This window comes from Cervus elaphus, chromosome 12 (assembly GCF_910594005.1).
Source record: "Cervus elaphus chromosome 12, mCerEla1.1, whole genome shotgun sequence".
Lineage (NCBI taxonomy): Eukaryota > Metazoa > Chordata > Mammalia > Artiodactyla > Cervidae > Cervus > Cervus elaphus.
The window spans coordinates 10,252,051-10,275,724 of record NC_057826.1 but is presented as its reverse complement, the minus strand read 5'-3'; the positions used below and the strand labels follow the sequence as shown (position 1 = coordinate 10,275,724).

Here is a 23,674-nt window from a genome sequence, read left to right as displayed (position 1 = left end):
ACATAATTTACCCATTCTGGTGTTAATGGACAGTTAACAGATTCTAGATTTGAGTAACTATAGCTAGTGCTTTTATGAACATTCTTGTACATGACTTTTGGTACATATATGCCTTTTGAGTGTACATATCCAACAATGGAATTCTTCTTCTGTCGTGAGGTATGCAAGGTGACCATACCAATTTACATTCTTATTCAGTGTTTGAGAGTTCTGGGAGCTCTACACCTTTGCCACTGATACTATTATTTTCAGTTTAGCTGTGCTGGTGGGTGTGCCATGATGTCACATTGTGGCTTTAGTTGGCCTTTCACTGATGACTAATGAGGTGATACAACTTCTCATGTATTCATTGGTCATCTGGATACCCTATTTTGTGAAATAGCTTTTCAAGGCTTTTGCCCATTGAGTGATCTGCGGCTTTGTAGAAGGTGATTTGTAGAAGTTCTTTATATATTCTAGATATGAGCTCTTTGCCAGATATATCTATTATAAATAACCTCTTTCATTCTGTGGCTTATCTTTATCTCTCCTACCAGTGTCTATTGATTGACAATCTTTAAATTAATGTAGTCTAATTTATCAGGCTTTTTTCCCTTTATAGTTAGTACTTTTGCATTTTGTTTAAGATGCTTTTTTTTTTTTGGCCATGCCACATGGCATGCAGGATCTTAGTTGCCCAACCAGGGATAGAAGCCATGCCCTCTGCATTGGAAGCACAGAGTCTTAACTACTGGATCACCAGGAAAGTCTCTAAGATGCATTTTTTAGGGACTGTCTCATTAGACTCACTGGTAGGACTGTCAGTAAAGGTCCCTTGCCTTCCTATAGTCATGCAAGTTAAGCTAAGCCACTGTAAAATTCTTTCACTGAAATTTAACTCTTCTTTGAAAATAAAATTGCAGATGGCTGTCATTCATTCATCGTGATGATAGCATTGGAAGAAACATCTGCAAATCCTTTCCAGAAACCCAAACACTGTTCCAGGTGCTGCCCTTTTTGTGTCTGGCTTTTCAGCTTGATTTCTCAATCTTCCTTTCAATTCTGTGAACACACTTTCTTCCCCCATATCTTTTCAACAAACTCTTTTTTATTTCCAAGTAGCCAGAATCTACTTCTGTTGCTTGCAACCAAAAAACCCTATTGATTCCTTCCTTTACTTTCTCTATATTGACACTTTTTCTCTATTTTTATACATGGCACTAAGCCTCGAAGCATAACTCGACCACTCACACACACTTTCATGATTTCAGTATAGCTTTTCACAGCTTTTTGAAAATATTTATCTATTTGGCTGCACCAGGTCTCAGCTGCAGCATGTGGGATCTAGTTCCTCCACCAGGGGTCAAACCTGGGCCCCCTGCATCTCCCCTCCGGGAGAGTCTTAGCCACTGGACCACCAGAGAAATCCCAGTTTCAGTATAATTTTTGAAGACTATGAGCTTCCTGACATCCTAAAACTGGCTCTGCCTTGACACTCACCATGATAGGAAAAACAATGGCATTTTCAACACGTTGGCTCTTAGGGAAATGAAGAAGGGGAAATCTAGCTATACCTGGATGTTCTCCAATAAAGCTGACAATAAAAAGGTACAATAGGGCATGAACCCCTTAAATTATTGAGCAAAGGCTGCTCTGCAGCTGTGTCTAAGCATGATAATTGCTATCTTTTCTACTGGTAGCTATAATAACGAGCACTGATAATTTAAATGGAAGAGCAAACAATACTTTGTGTGGAATATTGTTTAAATAAGAAGCACTTCTAAAAATCAAATTTATCCTGTAAAGCCAATCTACAGGAACACTGTTATTACTGGGAGAGTGTCTGGGGAATCGCCTCAAAGATTGCTCTCTTAGGCCCTTCATGTTTCACAGAATAGGAACACAGGCCAGCACTAACAAGAGATTAAAAAAAAAAAAAAAGAAACAGAAGTTACAACTCCAAATAAATCTAAGATGGTACAGGCATCCTGCATGCTAAGTCACTTCAGCCATGTCTGACTCTTTGTGACCCTATGGACCGCAGTCCGTTAGGCTTCTCTGTCCACGGGATTCTCCAGACAAGAGTACTGGAGTGGGCTGGCATGCTCTTCTCCAGCGGATCTGCCCAAGCCAGGGATCGAACCCATGTCCCTTCCGTCTCCTCCATTGGCAGGCAGGTTCCTTACCACTAGTGCCACCTGGGAAGCCCCAAAGACGGTGAGCCATACATGTATTGCACTGATGCAATTATAATACTAGGTGTTGTGGGCTGCATTTTCCAGAAGTGTTTTCAGAAGCTGTGGTATTGTCTTCAGCATGACCCAAGAGCTGGCAAACCTTTATTACTCAAGGTCAACTGGGTTTGATTTTGCAAGACAATCAAAACGTACTTGGAGTGAAAGCTGGTAAGTAAGTTTCTATAAATCTCTCTTAAAAAAAGAGAGACGTGCACCCCAATGTTCATCACAGCACTGTTTATAATAGCCAGGACATGGAAGCAACCTAGATGCCCATCAGCAGATGAATGGATAAGGAAGCTGTGGTACATATACACCATGGAATATTACTCAGCCGTTAAAAAGAATTCATTTGAACCAGTCCTAATGAGATGGATGAAACTGGAGCCCCTTATACAGAGTGAAGTAAGCCAGAAAGATAAAGAACATTACAGCATACTAACACATATATATGGAATTTAGAAAGATGGTAATGATAACCCTGTATGCAAAACAGAAAAAGAGACACAGAAGTACAGAACAGACTTTTGAACTCTGTGGGAGAATGTGAGGGTGGGATATTTCAAAAGAACAGCATGTATACTATCTATGGTGAAACAGATCACCAGCCCAGGTGGGATGCATGAGACAAGTGCTTGGGGCTGGTGCACTGGGAAGACCCAGAGGAATCGGGTGGAGAGGGAGGTGGGAGGGGGGATCGGGATGGGGAATACGTGTAAATCTATGGCTGATTCATATCAATGTATGACAAAACCCACTGAAATGTTGTGAAGTAATTAGCCTCCAACTAATAAAAAAAAAAATTAAAAAATTAAAAAAAATCATAAAAAAAAAAGAGAGAGAGAGATAATACAATATAGTAGTTAAGAGTACTGACTTTTAGAGAAATCTGGATTCTAACTGATACTTGCTGGTACGATCTTGAACACAAAACAGCCTCTTTGAGCCTCAGTGCCCTACGGTTAAGAAGGGACTAACATGGAACAAGGATATACTCTACAGCGTAGGGATATGTAGACACTATTTTTTAACAACTTTAAATGGAGTATAAACTATAAAAATATTGAATCCCTATGTTGTACACCTGAAAATAATATAATGTTGTAAATCAACAATATGTCAATTTTTTTAAAAAAGAAGGGACTAACAGTCTATCTGATTGATGGGTGTGACTGGTAAATGAGATCACGCCACTGAAGCTATTACAGCCTTAGCTTTTATTATTACAACTAAGGAAGAAGAATGACTTTTGCCTGTGGAATGTAAATTGATTCTGGAAGAACTTGCCAAACAGAAGTGTATGAGTTTTATGCATTAGCATAGTCATTTGGGAGTGTCAAGATTTAAACTGTCTCTGGATTTATGGAACGGAGCTCAGACCCAGAAATGACTTTTAAAAGAACTCTGAGCTTACAGAACACAATCACAGAGTCTATGGACTACGACAGCCGGGGTATTTATTCACAGGTGTGCTTCCTGGTGTTGCACAAGGCCTACCACTCATGCTCCGAGTTCATCGTTAACAACCCACGGGAGGTGAAGGGGGCCGTGCAGACAGGGTAACTTCGGGGTAGGGAAAAATGAAAGAACTGATGGAGGAAACAGACATTCTCAAGGGACAATCAGATTTACCTAGAGACATGTTTTCCCCGTAGACAAATACTCTGAGCGACTCTGGGAGGATTCAGGACAAGAAATCCTCCCTAGACAGGCAAAAATCAGAATTTCAAAATTCAGAAGGGCTGGTCTCTAGGGTGGTGCTTGCCAGGTAGAAGAGGCTGATCTTCTAAAAGGAAAGCTTTACTTGATTCAGCAACGGGCTGAGCGACCTTTCCTTATGTCTGCCCAAAACTTTTACTCTGCCTACCTTCGACAGGAATAGAAATCAGTCATCAAAACAGCCACAAAATTGTTACCTTACCCCTGAGCCTCAGTGTCCTTATCCATAAAATGAGACAACTCATAACTACCTCACAGTCCTGTGAAATTAAATGAGAGGTCATGAAAAGCATTCATTATAGTGTCTGGCACATAGCAGTTGCTTAATAAGTAACAGTTATTACTATTACTGGTTTTAAACAAACAAAAAAAGAGATGCTAAATATTTGGATTTTGAACTATTAGGAAGATAATAATCTGTATGTTCAGGGAAAAATTAGGTCTAGTCTGGATAATCCTAGAACTGGCTGAATCTTGGTTTGAGCTATCACAGCCTGAATGCATATTTTCTCAAAATACATTCTCTATACCTTTTGGTTTATTTACATATATCACACAATTTTACTTAGGAGAATTTTTTTAAAAATCACTTAATCAATTGTAAAACTATTCATACATTTCTGGGTCTCACGCTCTGCAGATCTGAGCCTTTCCTGGAGTTGCAGAGCTGGAGAACGGCATTCCACTGTGAAGTGTGCTTTCAGTCAACCCTCTGGACCATGGATGGAGCTCAGGGATCCGGATCTTCTCGGATCCTGGCTGCGCCTGTGGGCACAGAGTCTGTGGAGGAGATACTCTTCAGAGGGAAAAACAGGAACTGTTCACGTTGTCGTCCCTGCCACTGTCACATAACAGACAACGTGCATTTCCTACAGACAGTCAGGGATGCTGTGCCAAGGACAGGAGGAGACTGGGTCACAGGTGCTGTTGTTTTGTTTGAGAATCCCCCACACTGATGACCACGCGCACATTTCAAAATGATGACTCAAATGTCCATGGTCACTCTGGAAGAGCAATAAATCAAGAGGCCCCATATTCAGGGCCTGAATTGGGGTGGAAGACCTGTCCTTTGGCCACTCAGAGAATTCACCTAGCACCCATGGGCCTCAATCTCCACACCTGTGAGTGACGGAGCTGTGTGAGATGATCCAGAATTTGTTTTGTCTTTAAAACCCTATAATTCATCTTCATTCTTCTACCTTATTACTGTGAAATAAAACAGGGTAAGCCACCTCACTTCCACTAGAATGAAGGATACGACATTGCTTTGATGAGACCGCAAATAAAAGACATGATAAACTGTGAATTCGTGTTAAAGATAGAAATATACACAATGCCATCCTGCAGTCGATAAGAGAGAGCTGTCTGCTTACCATATCACATGCCTGCTTGTCACACGCTTTTTCTCTCTCATCTATGGCAATGATCAAAAAATAGTTATGAACTCTCAAAATGGGTCATTTAATTTCAATTTAAGAACTGTCAAGACTAACCAGAGCTGCAGACAGTGCACCTCCATGGTCAACAGGTGAGTAACGGCAGCCTCAGGGCAGGTGGTGAGGTCTAAGTTATACAGGGTTGAGAAATCCAGTCACTTACTTAGTGTTACTCACTCAGCTATGTCCGACTCTTTGCGACCCCATGGCCTGTAGCCACCAGGCTCATCTGTCCATGGAACTCTCCAGCCAAGAATACCGCAGTGGGGTGCCGTGCCCTTCTCCAGGGGATCTTCCCGACCCAGGGATCGAACCTGGATCTCTTGCCTTGCAGGCAGATTCTTTACTGTCTGAGCCATCAGAAGTCTAATTGGCCTCTAAATAGCTTAAGTATCCAGGTGTTGTGCGTGAGTAATTGTGGCTAACATTTACTGAGTACTTATTAATACCTGGCCTTAAATCCATGAGCTAAGTAAATGTACGCATAAGTGTATGTGTGTGTGTGTGTGTATATATATATACACATACATATATATATATATGTATATATAAAATCTCATTGTATGTTTGATTATCAGCCCTATTTTGTGGGCCAGGAAACTAGGGCTAGGAAGGCTCAGGTTCCTGGCCATGCTAATGCTACTCAGCCCAGTTGTGTTGACAGCTCTTTCACAGTGGAGATGCATAGGACATCTCCTGTTTCCTTCCTTCTGTGCCTTTTTTCCTGGTCCAGTTACTCACATCCTTTTCTCTCGAGTCCTGAGAGACTGGATAGCTCAGGAAGGTTGATACTTGATCTACGTTTAAACTTTTTAAAAGTGCCTCTGAACATGAGATGGTTAAGTGACTAGATCTGTCACCCATGATCATGTCCATGTCATGTTCATCCATGATCATGTCAACCGGTGCCACTGATGCTCCTACAGGGCCTGTTATGTGTTGGGCGTGAGTCCGTGTGTTTGGGCTGAACGGTGAGTGTGCGTAAAGCAATGGTCAATGGTCTCTGCTCTTCTCCTCCCACCACCCTCCACAAAACTGGAATAAAAACCCTGATACTCAGGAGCATCAAACGTCAAGGGCTGTTTCTAATTCTGGAGGGGCAAAGGAGAAAAGGCTGAAATATTTCTTACTGGAATTAAAAAAATGATAATTTTTAAATTTCTACCACGTGCCAGGCACTGTGAAAAAGCTTTTTCAGGTTGGTCTTTGCTTCTCACACGAATCCTATGAGGGTGATGCTGTTACTAATACCACATAAAGAGGAAGAAAAAGCAGCACAGAAAGGCTGAATAACACGCCCATGCATCTAGTTAGGAAGTGGCAGAGCTGAGATTTAAGAGAAGCTGAAAACATTTGTAAAGAATTTTGTTGGGACTTCCCTGGAGGTCCAGGGGGTAAGAATCTGCTTTCTAACGCAGGGGAAGTGGGTACAATCCCTGGTTGGGGAAATAAAACCCCACGCACTGAGGAGCAACCAAGCTCGTGCACGCAGCAGCAGCTGAGCCGGCAAACCACAGCTAGAGCGCCTGCAGGCCGCGAGGGAGAGCCTCGGGCTACAGAAGACCCGGGCAGCCAAGCAAATACAGACTTTTTATTTTTAGAAAATTTTGTTAAAGTGGTATTTGTTCCTGACAACTCTTACAAAAAAAAAGGCAACTCCCCAGGAAACCCAAGAGATTGCTTATAGCTGATGTTCTCTGAAACAAACGGGCCAGGAGACATCAGATAGGAAAATACCCTATCCCCATAGGTAATCTTTGCTGTGTCTAGTCTTGTATATAAAGGAGTGGGAATTTATATTACCCAGGGAGACATAAGAGCCTTATGGCTTGGCTGCGTTTTAGCCCAACACAGTTATTTCCTGTTTTTTCGCCAGCATAGCATACCATACGGTCTCTGCTTAAGTATGTGAATAAGCAAAGTGGACGTGTGTGTGTATGTGTGTGTGTGTGTGTGTGTGTCTGTGTGTGGTGGGTGTGGTGTGTGTGTGTACGTGGTGTTGGGGGGATGTGTGGTGTGCTGTATGTGTGGTGTGTGTGTGTGGTGTGTGGTATGTGTGTTTGGTTGGGTGTGTGTGTTTGTGTGTGTGTGTGGTATGGTGTGTGTGTGCGGTGTGTGTGTGTGAGTCGTGTGGTTTGTGTGTGTGTGTATGGTGTTTGTGTGGTGTGGGGGTGTGTGTCTGTGGTGTGTGGGATGTGTGCGTGTGGGGTGTGTGTGTATAGTATGTGTGTGTGTGGTGTGGGATGTGTGTGTGTGTATGGTGTTTGGTGTGGGGGTGTGTGTGTGTGGGGTGTGGGATTTGTGTGTGTGTCTGGTGTGTGTGGAGGGTTGTGTGGTGTGTGTGGGTGTGTGGTGTGTGTGGTGTGTATGTCTGGTCAGGGGTGTGTGTGAGTGTGGGGTGTGTGTGTGTGTCTGGTCGGGGGGTGTGTTGTGTGTTGTGTGTGGGGTGTGTGTGTGGTGTGTGAGTGTGGGGGGTGTGTGTGTGTGGTGTGTGGGATGTGTGCGTGTGGGGTGTGTGTGTATAGTATGTATGTATGTGTTATGGGAGGTGTGTGTGTGGGGTGTGGGATTTGTGTGTGTATGTGTGTGTCTGGTGTGTGCGGTGTGTGCAGTGTGCGGTGTGTGCGGTGTGTGCGGTGTGCGGTGTGTGCAGTGTGCGGTGTGTGCGGTGTGTGGTGTGTGCGGTGTGTGCGGTGTGCGGTGTGTGCGGTGTGTGTGGTGTGTGCGGTGTGTGGTGTGTGGTGTGTGTGTGGTGTGTGTGTGGTGTGTGCGGTGTGTGGTGTGTGGTGTGCGGTGTGCGGTGTGCGGTGTGTGCGGTGTGTGGTGTGTGGTGTGTGTGTGGTGTGTGTGGTGTGCGGTGTGCGGTGTGTGTGGTGTGTGGTGTGTGCGGTGTGTGCGGTGTGTGTGGTGTGTGGTGTGTGCGGTGTGTGTGGTGTGCGGTGTGTGTGGTGTGCAGTGTGTGCAGTGTGTGCGGTGTGCGGTGTATGTGGTGTGTGCGGTGTGTGTGGTGTGTGCGGTGTGTGGTGTGTGTGGTGTGCGGTGTGTGTGGTGTGTGTGGTGTGTGCGGTGTGTGCTGTGTGTGGTGTGTGGTGTGTGTGTGCGGTGTGCGGTGTGTGCGGTGTGTGTGTGGTGTGTGGTGTGTGTGGTGTGTGCGGTGTGTGTGGTGTGTCATGTGTGGTGTGTGTGTGGTGTGTGCTGTGTGTGGTGTGTGCGGGGTGTGTGGTGTGTGTGGTGTGTGTGTGGTGTGTGTGGTGTGTGTGGTGTGTGTGGTGTGCGGTGTGTGCGGTGTGTGTGGTGTGCAGTGTGTGCGGTGTGCGGTGTATGTGGTGTGTGTGGTGTGTGTGGTGTGTGTGGTGTGCGGTGTGTGTGGTGTGTGCGGTGTGTGTGGTGTGTGTGGTGTGTGTGTGGTGTGTGTGGTGTGCGGTGTGTGTGGTGTGTGCGGTGTGTGCTGTGTGTGGTGTGTGCGGTGTGTGTGGTGTGCAGTGTGTGCGGTGTGCGGTGTGTGTGTGTGACTCAGGCAGTGCACGCACAAAGCCCACAGGCGCACCCTGCATCCGTGGCTGCCGCTCCTTCCTCCCCGCGGAGAAGAGAGGCTCCGTGAGGGTGAGTCCTCCCCTCTGGGGGGAACACAGTCTGGTGGGGTCCGCGCTCCCAACCGGGCCGAGCGCAGCGCCGCCTGCTGGCCGCCTGCTGGCCGCCTCCGTCCGGGCGCAGGGGAGAGAGGCAGGCGGGGGCAGCCGCGCGGGGGAGGGCTGGCCTCTGCCAGCAAAGGGGCCTCTAGGCGCAGAGCCGGGAGAGGAACGTGACCTGCCCTCACCTGCCCGTATTCTCTCTCTATATATACCCCTTCTCAAAAGAAACTGAAGCTGCTTTGGCTCTTCGAAGCTACTAATTTCATGCTTTCTACCGAAATGTAATGAGCGACCCCCCTGAGCCCCTAACCCTGCGCACGGCAAGCTCACTGAGACCGAAAGGAGCCGCACCTCCCAATTCAGTCCCTCCGCTCGCCTCCTGCACCTGGCTGATGGAGGAGCATCCATCACACCTCCAGCCCAAGGAATTCTTGCTCTTCCCTCCCGGCGTCATCTAGACCGGGCTTGCTGTTTAAAGTCAAATTGCTCCTGGCTGTTTTTATCGTGTACTGGCTCGCTCTGTTTCACAACGCAGGGGCGTTGTGATCATAACGGTACAGGTTTACAGGAACCCACCAGTCCTTCTGAAAATTAGGGTATCTTTCTGGTGTTTACAGCAAAGAGATTTCTGGAGATGAGTCAACTTTTTGTGTAGTCGTAACCACTTTTTGTCGCCAACTCTCCACACCATGACTCAACACTTCGGGTAAGAATTCTATTGAAGAAACATGTCTTTGCTTGTAAAGCCTGGCAGTCAAAAAAGGAGGACGCTTACCAGCAAATTAATTAAAGAGACACAGCTAAGGTCCTCACTGCCCTTCTGGTCTCTGCCTCCTCTGCCTCTTCATCTCTTTCTCCCTCCCTCTATTTCTTTCCTTCTTTTTCTTTTTTTTGTCCACCACTTCCATTCTATATTGTTGTTGTTGTTTAGTAACTAAGTCGTGTCCAACTCTTTGCAACCCCATGGACTGTAGCCTTCTAGACTCCTCTGTCCATGAAATTTTCCAGGCAAGAATACCGGGGTGGATTGGCAATTCCTTCTCCAGGGGATCTTCCTGATCCAGGGATCAAACTTGTGTCTCTTGCAATCAATGGCAGATTCTTGACCGCTGAGACACCAGGAAAGCCCTCCATTCATTCTATATACTATCTTTTAAAATCTCCTTTCAGAGTCTTGGTTCATTTCATGGATTCTGACACAAGAGACTAATTGGTCCAATTGAGGAAAAATAAAGTCTAATGAAGGAATACACAGATCAGTGACAAGAACCCAGGGTTTTTTGCTTTGGTTTTCATTTCTTGCAGCATATTTTGGGTGTAGACTGGGATGATGCTAGAGAAGAGAAAAAGCGAGAGCAAATCTGAAGACCCTTGAGGGCAGAGGCTGTGATACAATCCCTTCGCACCCTCCATGGAACCTAAGTCAGCCACACAACAGTACTTACTGAGCAGCTTCCACGGGCAGAACCAGCGCTGAACAAAACGCACTGGGTACACGCCTCAGAGAGCCCTCAGGCTCATACCCAGAAAGAAAATTAAATGAGAAAAGTAAAATAAATAAGTAATTACAAACCACGGTAAGTACGATGAAAGAAAAGAACAGACCATCAGGGAACGTATGCCCGGGTCCTGATCCAGTCTGGGGGTCAGTGACACTGAAACAGAAGCCTAAGGTCTGAGCAGGAGTTAACAGCGTTGCAAGTTATAAGACAGTCAACAAAGCAAAGGGCTTTCCCACTTCTAAAATGACTGCAGTACCACTTCGTGTGTGGGAGAGACGTGAAAGAAATCTTAGGAATGTCATCCAAATCTTTTGCTTTACATGTAGCAAAGTTAAAATCCCTGTATGCGCTGCCCAAGGCCCCTCCAGCTAGGAGGAGGGCCCAGGCTCCTGGTTCCCAGTCCGGAGCTCCACAGCAACAAGAACAGCGGTTTCAGCGGCCACAAAGGACTCAAAGGCTACTGGAGGGGGCAGCCTTTCCCTTCTCCAGGGGATCTTCCCAACCCAGGGATCGAACCCAGGTCTCCCGCATTGCAGGCAGATGCTTTACCAGCTGAGCCACCAGGGAACCCCAAGAATACTGGAGTGGGTAGCCTATACCTTCTCCAGGGGATCTTCCTGACCCAGGAATTGAACCAGGGTTTCCTGCATTGCAGGCAGGTTCTTTACCAACTGAGCTATGAGGGAAGCTAAATGCAGTGATGGCCAGGACTCTGAGATGTGAAGATCGAGGGCTTATCCCATATTCAAATGGGATGTAGTGGGTTCCCCGGGAGAAGGAAATGGCAACCCACTCCAGTATTCTTGCCTGGAGAATCCCATGGACAGAGGAGCCTGGCAGGTTACAGTCCATGGGGTCGCAAGAGTCGGACACGACTTAGCAACTAAGGAGAGATGTAGCGGGTTGGGGGTTAAAGGTTTTTAAGCTTTTAATAAAAAAAAGGACTCAGTGCTGCTTCTGAAGAATGACTTGATAACGGTGCGGGTTTTTTTGTTTTTTTGGTTTTTTTTTGACCAAAAGGTATTTGCAAATCACGAACAAAGAGTGAGCCAGGCAGATAGCCCCATCTGCAAGCCAAGTGCAAACAAGGGTAGGAGTGAAAACAGCGGTAACCGCAGTGTGGCGATGTGACAAGTCAATCTGCAGCGACAGTTAAGGTCTAGAGACTTCGTCTATCAGCCCAGCGAGAGCTACAATTAGCCCTAAACTCGGATCCCCCCACCCCCAGCCCCAGATGACAAGCATCATCCCTGAGTGACATGCGGGGCATCTTTCAGGTGCCTGGGAAGCCTCCTCGGAAGCCAACACCACCTAAGCACCTTTCTCAGCAGATTCCGTTTCCTTTCCTCTCCGTGACACCAGGGGAGAACGAACGCCACTACTTATCTTTCCTGACTGGCTTGAGGATAGCTCTCAGAACAGAGGTCTCATTAAAAAGGGGGAAAAAAAGATCCTACTGACTAGAGATTAAACCTCAATTCTTCCCCCTGCCTCACACCTCTTCAAGGGACAAGAGATTGGAACGGTCACTCCAATCAAAGCAAAATCTCTCTCTGCCTTTCCGTGATTCTTAGCCCCTGCTTTGCGTTGGCCTCTTTGTCTCTGCCAAAAGGCTGCTTCACTGAAACAGTGCAGAGAAAAAAAGACAAAACCGTTGTCCCCCCACCAGACAATGAAGTCGCCGGCACTCAGCCATCTCCAATGTAGGCAGAGGACAATGCCCTGCAGAATTCTCAACCTGTTGCTATAGTAGCAGAAAGAATGTGATTCCAGCAGCTCTGCAGAGATTCATATCCAAATCCCACCTGCTCCCAAAAAGCACATTAACCCTTTGCTGTCCCTTTCCAGGGGCACAAACACCTGGAACGAATCCTAAAGATTTCTAGGAGCTGGATGTTACAGTCTTAACATTCACTCACCCACTCATTTATCAAACAGCCATTTATTTTGATTCCGTTAGGCTGGTTCCTAGGTTTTCACTGGGAAACCATACAGACATAGCCCTTGGTGCTAAGCAAGATGGGGAACAGGATATTAAATCACTACTCAAAGAAGAATGTACTCTGTGGCATCAGGGTTACAAGGGAGACACTCCTTTTCCGCAAAGTCATCACCGGAATGGAAACAACCTACCCAAGAAACTAGCCGGAACATTAGTTGTAGCAGACCCATATGCTGGAGATGACTGCAATTCTTTGATAGTTTACGTGTGTTACTTTGACAAAAATACCACTAGCAAGGCACATTTCAATCACATCGGGCCTCCTAAAGAGCATTAGTTCAAATGAGCTATTTACTCAAATCAGTTGTCCAGACAGAATAGAAACTATTTGTCAGAGAACATTGCACGCAGTTGCTGAGCCGTCACCAGGGAACAGAAATAGCAGGTGAGGGCTCAGAAAATACACAAAAGAAACACTGTCCTAAGGACCCTGGGAGTGTCCCGTAAACAGCCCTCATCCTGATTTATTTCTGGGGTCAAGAGAGTCACAAAGAAAGCTCAGGAAATACAATTTAGAAATGACCTCTAATCCAGCTTACTTTCTCTAACCTTGCGGTATGGAATCTCATGTCATTGAGATTTCCTACTAGACTTCCTTGTTTCCCACGGACCATAAATACCAGAAGGGCAGGGTTTCTTAGGAGGATAAACTCTGTAGGTAATGATATCCTCATATGTACTCTTGTGAAACGAGGCAGCATCGAAAAACCAAGCAAAAGCTGAAAAACCAAGAAGATGGGTTACTAATCTTGGCTGGCTAGTAAGGCATGGTCTCAGGGAAGTTACATAAACCTTTGTACCTCAGTTTCCTCAGAGGTATTTTTGACACACCACATAGATCCAAAGACACGTGGATTAGCAGCAGTGCTGGAAATAAAGTACTCCATTATTATGCTTAATAACACTGTAAAACGGACTCCCCAAGTGGCTCAGTGGTAAAGAACCTGCCTGCTAATAGAGGGGAGAGATTTGAGTTTGATTCCTGGGTTGGGAAGATCCTCCAGAGAAGGAAATGGCAACCCACTCCAGTATTCTTGCCTGATAAATCCAATGGAGAGAGGAGTCTGGTGAGCTACAGTCCTTGGGGTCACAGAGAGTCAGACACGACCGAGCGACTAAACAACCACAACCCTGAAAAACAGGGTCTCTGTCCTGAGACCCTCAAGCATCTTTTAGAACACTGGCTTCTGAGCTCAACCAGAGGCCCGGGTACAAGTCTTTCACAGAACATATCAGGGAAAACGGACCATCCAGGAAGGGTCCTCACCCAAATCTCACTTAACTACTGCATTGCTAAGAGAGGGTTTAGGGACAGAAAGAAAGGAATGTTACCCACCATTCCAGTTTTATAAGGATCGAGTAACTGGCCACCACCCTCACCCACCAACAGTGTGCCCTGAGGGGAATTCAGGGTGGAGTAAGACAGGAAGCATTCTGGGCTTTGGATATACCAGCCCCTAGATCCGTATAGAAGTAAAAAATTCAATGACTCCCGGATTCCTGCATCTTGCCATACATAGAAAAGCACTAAAATCATTAAGTTAAAACCATTAACTTGAGATGTCTGTTCTGTGTGATTAGCAGTCATCATTGGATGTTTGACAACACAGTTGTTTTTTTTTTTTTCCAGCAAAAAAAAAAAAGAAAAAGATTCATGTATATTCTGGCTCCTTCCTGACCTCTTCAGAGCAGCTCCTTAGAGATATCTGAGAGGCTGTCTCCCAAGCTAAGGTAAGGTCCCCAAATAAAACTGGACTCACAACTTTTACAGGGTGCATTTTCACTTCAGTCGAAAAGAACGAGGTCCCAAGTGTTCAGACTACACGGAAACCAGTCTTTTTGCCTAAGAAAAAAAGTGATGATAGCAAAGGGATGTGTGTGATGTAAAGTTATGACTGCATTCAAACAATGCCCGTCCTGGAAATCCATGGCCAAGGACCACTCCCCCACCCCAGAGCCTTTGCATTTTGGACTACAGAGCAAGAATGGAAATGGAAGCATTTTGTTGGAATTCCAGTGCCATGTCTGTATCTGCCAAGTTTGAAGTTCCTGCAGGAATTCCTTCCCTTTAAAATTCCATAGGCTAGATCATAGTAGCAGAGAGTCTGATTCTTACTTCCACATTACAAGGAACTGGCTGGCTCCAGAAGACGGACACTTTCTGCCTCCTGTTACTCTGAGATCCCACCATGACTCCACCAGCTTTTCAAAGCAGGAAAGAGAACACAACCCCCACCCCCGCCCACACACACACCACTCCTCCACCAAGGAAGCTTAACTGTAATAGTCCTGATTCATCACCCCTCGCAGAATCCCTGCCCTTTGTCCCGTGACTTTACGCTTTCTCCCTGCCAACATACTTTTCCCCACCCTTTGACGATGGACTTGGCCATCTGACTTACATTGCTCTCCAGGAGGTAAACATTAATGACATAACCAGAAGACTGAAATGAGTTTGCTCGCTGTGGTCTGTGCTCTTGTAACTCTGCCATCGCCCTGAGAAAAGCGTGCCCAAACTAACAGCTGGTTCCAGGGGGGAGGAGGAGGCACACGCAGAATAAAGCCATGCCCAAAGCCCAGACAAGATCAAGATGGTTCTCCTCACCCCAGCCTACAGTCATGGGGTTAAAGCATACTGCTGTATGCCACTGGGATTTTGTGGTTGCTTGTAACACGGCATTAATACATCAATAACTAACTGATATATCCACCTTAGCAAAAATTAACCTGCAGTTTATGAATTAAAAGTTTGCTTTTTATTTTTTGCCTTGTTGCCTTAATACATAACAAGTCATGGATCTCTGATTGCTCCCATTACACTACAAGGTCCTCAAAGCAGGGTCCCATTACATCCCCAACACCCAAGATTTATATGCCGAGGTCCACACCACGTTCTAAATCCCAGGGGATACAAGGATAAACAACATGCAATTACAGCCATCATCAGCCTGCACCTGTGAACTTTTTCCTATTAGGATCAGGTCAATGTTCTTTTGCTCAAAGATGATTATAAGGTTTACTTACGCAGCTGGAAGTATACCAAGTCAGTGGTGAACTCTGAACCACTTGAGTGGTCTATGCCTAAGCACAGGTGAACTGGAATCGTAACAGCTTTCAGTAATGGAAGGAATTGACAAGACCATTGGATGAGTGGCTTTCGATCCTACCCAATCACCAGAGCTTCTCAATTACAGATTCCTAGTTCTGATCTGTAGATATTCAGTTGACTACTGTGGTACAAGGCCCAGGTGGCTGTGTTGTCTAGAAGGTCTCAAAGTAATGCTGACAAAGATAAGAATTGGGGCCCCCCCACCCCCACACCTCATAAAACCCCTCCATCCAATGACTGAATCTCTTATGCTGAGTCTCGCTAAGCATCTGTAATGACAATAACAGACCCAAAGGTGGACACTTGAGGGGCTATTTCCAGAGGACCACGCATATCCATCAGTTAGTGTTAGCATAATAAACCATCCCACAACTCAGAAGCACAAAATAAGCATGAGCTACCGCTCATGAGACTATGAACCTGGATCAGTTTGTCTAATCTCCGCTGGACCCGCTCATGGGTCTAAGGTCAGCTGGCTGGTCTAGGATTGCTTCATCCACATGTCTGGTACAAGATCACTATCAGCTGGGGTGACAAGGGTCTTAGGGCCACAGCAAGTGAGTCCAGGAGTGTCCCTATGGTGACTGGGCTGGATTCCAGGGAGCAAGCAGAAGTTTGAGTAAACTCTGGGAGTTGGTGATGGACAGGGAGGCCTGGTGTGCTGCAGTCCATGGGGTCACAAAGAGTCAGACCTGACTGAGCAACTGAACTGAAGCAGAAGTATGTGAGGCCTCTTCAGACCTAGGCTGGGGACCAGTAACGAGCATACCTTTCCTTCTGCAGATGTTATGGCCAAGGTCACTTGGGAAGCCAAGCACAGACTCAAGCGCTGGGGAAACAGACTCCACAGCTTGATAAGAGAAGCTTCAAAGTCACATCACAGGGACTAGATCCAAAGAGGGAAATAACTGGGGCCATTATCTGTAGTCACTCTATTACACAACCTAATGAGAAAAAAAAAATGGCTCCAGCCAAATGCGATTTCTAAGTGCGGGCCGAAGTTTTCGCCTTCATCTCACAAAGTTCTAAAATCCCCAGGCTGAAGTTCCTTTTGACGTCACACACACACACACACACACACACACACACACACACACACACACACACACACACACAGAGATTTTAATCCTCAAGATCTTGGTCTCAAACGAAAGCAAAAGAAATCTATTTACTCTCAGCACATTTTACTTTATCCTTTGAGGCTTTTAAAGACGAGGCTGGGTCGCATGCCACCCTCATGAGGATTTGCTCAGGGCAAGTCTTTCTGTGACGTGTGTTCCTCATTCAGGCCGTGCCTACGGATGAAAGGTGACTGAATGATCACCAGGGTTACAGTCTCCAAAGGACCCCGTGACATTACCATGAGGAGCAGCAATGCACAAGAAGTATTGCAGGAAAAAAGGGAACACCCAAGAGCAGCAGATGGCCTTGAGGAGCAGGAAACTGGAGCTCCCTGAAGATTACAGGCTGAGGCTAATTATATTTCAGCCACCAGCTGCCGGCGAAGCCCTCTTCATTCCCACTTCCCCCTTGGTTACCCTTGCCCTGTGACTGTTTAAGAAACGCACTAAACTACAGTGGCTGAGCTATGGTTTTTCCAGTGGTCATGTGTGGGTGTGAGAGTCGGACTATAAAGAAAGCTGAGCGCTGAAGAATTGATGCTTTTGAACTGTGGTGTTGGAGAAGACTCTTGAGAGTCCCTTGGACTGCAAGGAGACCCAACCAGTCCATCCTAAAGGAGATCAGTCCTGGGTGTTCATTGGAAGGACTTATGTTGAAGCTGAAACTCCAATACTTTGACCACCTGATGCGAAGAACTGACTCACTGAAAAGACCCTGATGCTGGGAAAGATTGAGGGCAGGAGGAGAAGGGGATGATGGAGGATGAGATGGCTGGATGGCATCACCGACTCTATGGGCATGAGTCTGGGTAAACTCCGGGAGTTGGTGATGGACAGGGAGGCCCGGCGTGCTGCGGTTCACGGGGTCGCAGGGAGTCGGACACGACTGAGTGGCTGAACACCACTAGCTGAATCCACAACTGTCTTCCCTGGCCCCGCCCCTCAGACGTGGGCAGCAGCTATCGGAGCATCCCTACCATTAAGGTGCTGCTTTCTGCGTTTTAGAAAAATCGGCACGACCTTTCGGGGCACTCCACTCAACTCCTCTCCACACCTGCTTGTGAGGCCTGGGGCAGCGGGAGGTGCTAGAGTAAAGAACCGCAGACACAGGAGAACACGGGGAGCTGGGCTTAGGCAGTGCCTGAAGGCTCTCTGCAGAACGTGGGAGAAAGCAGACACTGCTCCAGTGCGAGGCTGTCTCAAGTGCATGGTTTGGTTCCCGTTTAACAGAGTCAGTTTTCATGCTGCTTGGTCGGAGCACTGCTTCAAAGACTAAGAAACAGGAGTGGATGAAAAACACAACGAAATAAGTGAGAAATTCATCATAAAGATGCCTCAGAAAAGCCAAATTCAAGAAGATGCCGCACTCGATCTATGACGAAATTCTAGTAAGTCCTGAAAATGTTTAGAACAGGCCCTCTATAAGAAGAAATGTTGTCCACACTCTTCAGATCTGTATTCTATTCCCGAGCACTGAGTCTGGGAGAGGAGGAGGTTTGGTAAGAATGGTGACATTTTTACACCGTAACACAGCATCCAAAGCGCAAATGCCTATGAGAGTCAGAATGGCTATCGGTTCTGTTAAGTCCACAGGTGGCCTGGAGGAGCATCTGTTTTTTTAATCACAAGTGTAAAGAGTCACAAACTGAACCTTGTGTCACCAGGTAAAATCACCATAAAGGTACCCACCCAGCCCCCATCTCTTGTTCCCTTGGCCACAGCGTTAATGGGCATTCTTGGATGCCTTCTAATGGGCTGGTTGATTGGGCTTCAGTCAATCTGTGTGTTTGATTAATGAGCCAAGGGGAATCTGGAACTACACAAAAGCAATCTACTGATATTATCACCACAGGAACATTGATAATGACAGTGATGACAAACTGCTGATGTCTGTTGAGCAAAAGCCATCCTGTACCATTCTGAAAAGGGGTATGCTATCTAAGGGGTATGCAGAGGGGTATGCTATCTAAGAAGGAGATATTCATGCTGCCTGTACCCCTCCCTACTTCAGCGCGCGCACGCACACACACACACACACACGCACACACACACACACACACACACACACACACACGGCAGCGTCACCCCCTTCTGGGCACAGTACTTTTCAGGACTATCGTTTCACTACTGCCCTAAAAGCCTAGACGTGCTATAAGTACAGGGTGCTCCTTACAGAGGCTCCTTCAGTTGCTTGCAGAGCAGGGCCGACAAAGAACCTGGGCTGCATTTGCAGACACCTGGATACCAGTCAAAATCTCACACGTGTCTTGGAAGTGCTTCCGGTTTGGGCAATTTCTACTGCAGTTTTCCTTGCCAGTCTCCTACAAAATCACTTAGCTCATCATCTCCACACTCTAATTTAATCACGGTGGAACTCCTCATGGCTATTAAAAAAACAGCGTCTCAAATATACTGGTGAAGTATCAGAGCTTCCCAGGTGGCTCAGTGGTAAAGAATCCCACTGCCAATGTGGGAGATGCAGGAGATGTGGGTTTGATCCCTGGGTTGGGAAGATCCCTTCGAGGAGGAAATGGCAACCCACTCCAGTATTCTTGTCTGGAGAAGTTCAAGGACAGAGGAGCCTGGCAGGCTACAGTCCACAGGGTCGCCAAAGACGTAGACACGACTGAGCATGAAGCACGCCCGGTGTAGTATCAAAGTCACATCACACACAAATGTTGTCTTTCCTACAACATTTTTCTTGAAATCTCCTTAGGTATTAAAGTTCAGGCAAGGCAGGGACCCAGAGGCAGCCGCTTCGTTCCTTCGCATGCCAGTGCAGTCAACGGCTTGTGTTTAGAATAAATATTTGGAACTCAGAAGCCTGAGAACAATGCAGCACTTGATTGCTCTGAATTACTCTCTCATCCCCAGCAATCGAGGGAGAAGTCCTTGGCTTCAGCTCCACGCAAAAAACCTGCTTCCCAACCTCCTCCATTTGCCTCGCGACTCTCCCCTCACAGAATTCTCCTCACACCACACAAAGGTCTCAGCTTTCTCCCCGAAATACCACATGAATCCCACATTGAACATCTGACTTCTCTCTTCCCAGAGCACCACAGACTTAATCCAACATGTCCATGTTCAGATATCCTTAACAAGACTGACTTATCTTCTAACCCTTTGACCGACTTACCTTCTAACCCTTTGACTCAAACCTTTCTGCTGGCATCTTTCATTCAATACTGAAAACAGGGTTTTCCGTTTACCAGGTTTGAGAGGAAATGTCATCTGAGTCTATTTTAAAGCTATGCTAACGATTCAGCTACATTTCAATGAGTCAGGGGTGCCCACGAATTAAAATGCCTACAATTCTTACCCGCCTTTCCTTCTCCAAAAACCTATTTGGTAAGCAATGCTGTTTTCTTTCCTACAGGGGCCAAAAGGTAAACTCGACTAACCAGAAGTAATAAGAAGGTGAAATGTTGCTCAAGGCCCGGCTATCAGATTACAAGTTCTGACCAACCCTGCTGGGAGAAGACTTGCCTTTGTCTTGGGACCACTGAGAACGAGCCAATCAACCAAACCAAACAGCTTCGATTCTATCCGAAACTCTCCCATCTTAAACACGATGGAAAAGGAAAGCCAACACCAAAAGCAAATACAATGAATGAAGTCCCACTGCTGGCAGCCCTTACCATGGGGGACAGAGGCCCCCTGCAGACCCCTGCTGGGGCTCAGGCTCCTCGTGGGGTGCTGGAGGGTGGCGAGGGGTCCAGACGTGGGAGTGGGTAGAGGTATGCCACATGCATGCTGGAACAGGACTCCCTCCCGCCTGCCTGCTGCCTGTCTGCCACTCCGTCCTCCCGTCTGGGTGGGAAGGGCCAAGATGAAAAAAAAACCCCTGAAGGTTACTCACTGGCCTTCCCAGGCGGGGCGGGCACACCCAGGCAGAGGGAGAGGCCAGGCGCAGACAGGGAGAGTCTTCGGAGATCTTGCTTCTGATTTCCTTTGTGAATACTTCCGGAACTTTAAACTCTATCTGCACAAGCCTGGGTACTCGGGGAGGCAGATAACACTTGGGAAGTTAGATTCCAAGAGCTCAGTGCAAAGCTTACTTTGAAAAGGCCAGGCTTTCGTGCACATAGTTTCACATGGAACCCTGTAATTTGTTTCTCCTCTGTCTGAGCAACAATCCTAGCACAGAAAATGAGAGGAAGGGGGCAACCTCGGTGCAGGGGCCTGGAAAGGCCGTGACTGGGCAAGCCTGGATGCAATTTAGAGAATGAATTTCTCTTTTAGGCTCTCAGTTTCAGAGAAGGAAGATTCCTTGCCTTGTATAAGAGGCACACTCTTGAAACAGGTATCAGAAAATCAAGATTTAAGGAATGGAGGCATGTGGAAAATGCAAGAACTTGTTACCTGAGAGCTTGGCTGTTGATCAGTCCTGAAATGAAGTCTTTCATAAATGGAGGGATCCTGCAGTTGACCAAAGGCTTAATTTTTTTATATACCATTTCCCAAACTGATGTGCCACACAATGTACTTCTGCAAGATACTAATAGGTATAATAAAAATAAAAAAAAGAAAAATGTGCTGTACAGGTTTCTTTACTGTTGTTTTTAGTTGCTAAGCTGTGTCTGATGCTGTGATCCCACAGACTGAAGCCCGCCAGGCTCCTCTGTCCATGGAATGTCCCAGGCAAGAATACTGGAGTGGGTTGCCACTTTCTTCTCCAGGGGATCTTCCCAACCCAAGTATCAAACCAGGGTCTCCTGCGTTGTAGGCGGATTCTTTACCACTGAGCCACCTGGGAAGCCTGCAGCTCCTCACAACCTTTAACAAGCAACTATTGTAAATCTCCAAGATCAGGACTTAAAGTGTCACGTGTCATTTTCCAGATGTTTTCTACTTGGGACGAGGAGATCTTTGAGGTTCGGGAAATACAGAGATGGATTACTGGCATACTTTCCTACCGCTCTGCTACAGTCTGAATGTTTACGTCCTCCCAAAATTCACATGCTGGAATCCGACGCCCAAAGCGATGGTGTTAGGAGGCGGGGCTTTGGGAGGTGCTTAGGTCATGAGGGTGGAGCCTCAAGAACGGCACTGGAGGTGTCTTATAAAGGAGCCCTTCCTCCACGTGATGATACAGCAAGAAGTCTGAGACTCGAAAGAGGACCCTGACCTGATCTCAGGCTTCCAGCCTTCAGAACTATGAGAAATAAATTTCTGTTGCTTATAAGTCACTCAGTCTGTAATATTTTGTTATAGCAGCCTGATTAGACTAACACACCTTCCTTTTTCTAATTTTTTAAACGTAGAGAAAAATTCATGACAAAATATTTCAAGCAATATGTAAGGATATAAAATAAAAAGTAAATATCTGCCTATTCTAACAACCAGCCCCATTCCCCAGAGGCTAGGAATTTATGTATCTGCTTCAGAAATATTTATGTGTGTAAAGCACATATGAATAGTCTTTTACAAATAACACAACCAGAAAAATAACACAACCGGAATGAAAGTATACAGTATATTTAATTTAATACTAAAGTATACTAAAGTGCTATGGTGTACAGCAGTCTGTGGGGTCGCAAAGAGTCGGACAGGACTGAGCGACTGAACTGAACTGATGATGTGTTCTTACATATTCAGGATTTTCCATAACAGCATACAGAATGGCTACTAGCAAGTCAGAGTCAAAAAAAAGTCAAAGGTAGATCTATGATATGGAATTCCTGCTTTACCAAAGGATCCCTGATGTGGGTCACAGGACGTTTTGCGTGTGACTCGATGTCAGAATGCCCACTTCCTTTCCCAGCTCCGTCTAAACCCCACACTTGACACCTGCGTACAGGACGGGGAGGACCCGAAGACTGAAACGCGTCACCACCAGTCACTGTGAGGACCAGTAACGATGACGACGACACCTCAGCGGCCACTCTGCACATTCTTTAACGCTTTGCACTTGTTGATTTCATGACGCCTTACTCTCAACAGCCCTCTGAAGCGGGGCTATTACTAGCCCCATTTTCAGACTGAGACAGCCAGCTCAGAGCGCACACCCAGCACACAGGTACACAATAAGTGCTGGTCCCATACGTTCCCAGTGGACTTCAAGGTTCCTTCTTCATCGCAGGAGAATTCCGGGATGAAGCTAGGAGGCTAAGAAAGTAAAGTGAGAGTTGACTTAAGCGAGAAGAGACCCTGAGAGGGAGAGCAGGCAGAACCGAAGAGGAGCTGCCGCCCTGACCTTCTTTGGCAAGCCGGTTATGTGGTTGAGTCGCTCAGTTGTGTCTGACTCTTTGCGACCCCGTGGATGCCAGGCCTCCCTGTCCATCACCAACGCCTGGAGCTTGCTCAAACTCATGTCCATTGGGTCGGTGATGCCATCCAACCATCTCAGCTGTCATAGTCAGCATCAGCTGGTGATGAGGGGCATGCAAAGGAGGGGGCGGAACAGTCACTGGGGGAGGAGGAGTTTGGGCGCCGTAGCCCCTGATTTTCATCCCAGCTCCATCTTCCCGAGGGGAGGAGGGGTTTTGTCCTCACTCAGATCAGAAGAGTCACCGCTTTGGTGCATGATGAGTGTCTCTTATCTGTAAGGCTAATTTTATTGTAATGAGAGCATCACGAACAACAGGTTACATTCGGACACGAGAGATTCCTGACTTTTCCCGCCTTCCTCTGTCCGCTTCCAAGATACTTATCACTCAAAAAATGCGCAGCTTCCTGTCAGTCTGGAGGTTCCTGTTTTTCTTTATCTGCCCAAGGACCCCGCTGTTTACAAGACACGGTGATCACCCGCCACCTGGCCCCTGGCCCCATTTCTCTGCTCGTACCTAGCTACCTGCTGGAAGGCCTGAAGCTCTATCCAGGAAGTCAACATGATGCTGGCCGCCCTGACCTTTGCCACAGTGCATTCCTCACGGTGGTACTAGAAAGTGAAGCCCCTGTTCCCTTAGAAATAATGGAACTGGGAGTTCCGTTCCAA

At 46.6% G+C, this 23,674-nt stretch overlaps 1 protein-coding gene and 1 long non-coding RNA gene across 9 annotated transcripts in view; one reads left to right on the top strand and one right to left on the bottom strand.

The window, feature by feature from the left end:
• Window positions 1–23,674, bottom strand: part of STON2 (stonin 2) — a 159,662-nt gene that overhangs the window by 42,275 nt on the left and 93,713 nt on the right. The window lies entirely within an intron of this gene.
• On the top strand, window positions 8,857–20,208 carry LOC122704728. The gene is made up of 3 exons (XR_006343919.1): window positions 8,857–8,974; window positions 14,138–14,238; window positions 20,114–20,208. It is a non-coding gene; the product is annotated as an uncharacterized LOC122704728 (long non-coding RNA).